The sequence below is a fragment of the Orycteropus afer genome, unplaced genomic scaffold (assembly GCF_000298275.1).
Source record: "Orycteropus afer afer isolate SDZICR_OR568_19922 unplaced genomic scaffold, OryAfe1.0 scaffold00178, whole genome shotgun sequence".
Lineage (NCBI taxonomy): Eukaryota > Metazoa > Chordata > Mammalia > Tubulidentata > Orycteropodidae > Orycteropus > Orycteropus afer.
Genome location: NW_006921765.1, coordinates 2,386,712 through 2,390,557, shown reverse-complemented (window position 1 = coordinate 2,390,557; position 3,846 = coordinate 2,386,712).

Genomic DNA, 3,846 nt, shown 5'->3' with positions numbered 1-3,846 from the left:
GTATTTTCATGCAAATTCTTCTGCCAGTTGGGGTTTAGTCTGCTTCTGAATCCTTCTCTTCAAGGCTCAGGGGTCCAAGAATAACTTCTGTGTCTGTGTCAATTGGTTTTCCTTTTCTTTGTTGAAGAGGGTCTGTGCAGTCCTTCTATCTAGTCCGCCATCTTCCGCTCCCCTCAATACCATTGGTTCTTGAAGTAGTTGAACATCTACCAGTTCTTTTTGGTACAGTGACTCTATATTCCTTCCATCTTTTTTTGATCATCCTGTAACATTGAATATTTTGCCTATACAATACTTCAATATTTCCACTCAAGGCTTCACTTTTTCTTCAGTTCTTTCAGCTTGAGAAATGCCGAGTGTGTTCTTCCCTTTTGTTTTCCTAACTCCAGGTCTTCATAGATATTATTATAATACTTTATATTGTCTTGAGCTTCCTTTTCAAATCTTCTGTTCAGTTATTTTATAGTGTCATTTCTTCCATTCACTTTAACTACTCTCCTTTCAACAGCAAGTTTCATAGTCTTCTGATATCTATTTTGGGCTTTTCTCCCTTTCCTGTCTTTTTATGACCTTTTGCTTTCTTCATGTATGATTTCCATGATGTCATCTCACAAATTATCTGATTTTCGGTCATTGATATTTAGTACGTCAAATCTATTCCTCATATGGTCTCTAAATTCAGGCAGGATATAATCCAAGTCGTATTTTGGCTCTTGAGAATTTGTTTTAATTGTCTCCAGCTTCAACCAGAACTTGTATATGAGCAACTGATGGTCTCTTTCACCTGGCCTTGTTTGGACTGGCAGTACTGAAATTCTCTATTGCCTCTGTCCACAAATGTACTTGATCTGATTCCTATGTACTTCATCTGGTGAGGTCCATGTGTACAACTGTCATTTATGTTGTTGAAAAAACTATTTGTAATGAATTAAGTCTTTTGTCTTGTAAAATTTTATCACAGGATCTCTGGTGTCATTTCTATCACTAAGACCACATTTTCTAACTGCTGATGCTTGTTCTTTGTTTCCAATCACTTGTAATAGTCAATACATCTTGATTGCATGTTTGGTTAATTTCAGACTACAGAAGTTAGTAAAAACTTTCTATTTCTTCATGTTTTGCTTTAGTGTTTGGTGAATAAGTTTGAATAATAGTAGTATTAACTTGTATTCCTTGTAAGTGTATGCTTAGTATCCTATCACTGACAGTATTATACTTCAGGACAGATCTGGAAACATTCTTTGTGACAATGAATGTGACACCATTCCTCTTCAATTCATCATTCCTGGCATAGTAGGCCATATGATTGTCTGATTCAAAATGGCCAATACTTGTCCATTTCAACTCACTAAAGCCTAGGAGATTGATCTTTATGTATTCCATTTCATTATTGACAACTTCTAACTTTTCTAGATTCATACTTCTTACATTCCAAGTTCTGATTACTAATAGATGTTTACAGCTGTTTCTTCCCATTTTGGAACTTTGAAGGGTGAATATCAGCACAAAGACTGTAATGAGGGCTGGAAAGACACATAGCAGGGTCTGTTACAGTTGATAATGATTTGCAGTGCATGAGTTCCTCTCAAACATCAACTCTTGCTGTTCTTGATCCACATTTACACACTTGTTTCAGAACACATCATGTTGTTATTTGTTCTTGTTCTTGCTTTCCCCTTTGCCTGGAATCCTTCCTCCTCTCTCCAACCTGTCTTAAGTTATCTCAACCACACTTCAACATCTTTAAAAGACTTATGATTTATAATTTCCTTCTTTCCATTCCCAGCCCTACCACATATAAGTGAGCAGTCTATTCCCAGTCTTCACATATTTCAATTTGTAGTATATTTATTTCCTTGAATATTAATTTCCTATTCTAAATGTTGAAATTAAGAAGGCAGAGACTTTTAAAATTGTATTAAAATATATGTAATACAAAGTTTGCTATTTTAATCATTTTACACGTACAACTTAGTGACATCAATTACATGCACCATTTTGTGCTATTATCACCACTATCCATTTCCAAATGGTTTACATAACCCAATCTGAAATTCAATACCTATTCAACTATAAATTGCATTCTGTCCAATTCTTGTTGTTGTTATTGTTAGGTGCAACTGAGTCAACTCTGACTCATAGTGACCCTATAAAAACAGAATGAAACACTGCTGGGTCATGCACTATCCTCACAATCCTTGCTATACTTGATCCCATTGTTGTAGCCACTGTGTCAGTCCATCTTGTTGAGGGTCTTACCTTTTTTTTTCTGACCCTCTACTTTACCAAGTATGATATCCTTCTCCAGGAAATGGTCCCTTCTGACAACATTACCAAACTAAGTGTGACAAAGTCTTGCCATTCTCACATCAGGGAGCATTCTGCCTGCACTTCCAGGACAGAATTGTTTGTTCTTCTAGCAGTCCATGGTAATTTCAGTATTCTGTGACAACAATGTATTTTGAAAGCATCAACTCTTCTTCTTTCTTCCTTATTCATTGTCCAGCTTTCATAAGCATATGAAATGATTGAAAATACCATGGCTTGGCACACCTTAGTCTTCAAAGTGACATCTTTGTTTCTCAACACTTTAAAGAGATCCTTTGAAACAGATTTTCCCAGAGCAATATGAAGCCTGATTTCCTGAGTTGCTGCTTCCATGAATGTTGAATATGGATCCGAGAAAGTGAGATCCTTTGTAACTTCAGTCTTCTCTCCATTTATCGTTATGCTACTTATTGGTTCAATTGTGAGGATTTGTTTTTCTTTTTCTGTATATTGAGATGTAATTCAAACTAAAGACTGTAATCTTTGATCTTCATCAATTTGTGCCTCAAATTATCTTCACTTTCATCAAGCAAGGTTCCGTCATCTGTATATGGTAGATTGTTACAGAGTTTTCCTTCAACGCTCATGTCATGTTCTTCTTCAAATAGTCCAGGTTCTAGGATGATTTGCTCAACATACAGACTAATAATTATGGGGAAAGGATACAAGTCTGAGGGACACTTTTCCAGATTTTAAACCATGCAGTGTCCCCTTGTTCTCTTTGAAAGACAGGCTCATGATCTATGTACAGTTTCCTCACGAGCACAATCAAGTGTCTGGAGTTCTCATTCTTTGCAATGTTATCCATAGTACACTATGATCTACAAAGTCAAATGCCTTTACATAGTCAATAAAACACAGGTAAGCATCTTTCTGATATTGTTTGCTTTATGCCAAGATCCATCTGACATCATCAATGATATCCCTCATTCCACACCCTCTTCTGAATCCAGTTTGCACTTCTGGAAGATCCCTGTCAACACCCTGCAACCATTTTAAAAATTATCTTCAGCAAGATTTTACTTTGCTTGCTATTAATGATGTTGTTGTTGTTGTTGTGTGCCGTCGAGTCGGACCCGACTCATAGCGACCCCTCCTTGGGTTTCCAAGGCAGTATCACTATGGAAGTAGATTGCCACATCTTCCTTCCGAGGAGTGGCTGGTGGGTTTGAACTGCCAGCCTTCTGGTTTGCAGTCAAGTGCTTTAGCCACTATGCTACCAGAGCTATTAATGATATTGGTAGATAATTTCTACATTCTCTTGGATCACATTTCTTTGAAATGCACACAAGTATGGCCAGGTTTTGGCTAGTTAACTGTCTTCCAATTTCTTGGCATAAACAAATATGTGCCTTCTGTGCTATATCCATTAGATGAAATACCTCAATGGGTATTCTGTCAATTGTTGTTGTTGTTGTTGTTAAGTGACAATGAGTCGTTTCTGACTCATAGCGACCCCATGCACAGCAGAATGAAACACTGCCCGATCCCGCGCCAGCCCCACAATCCCTGCTATAC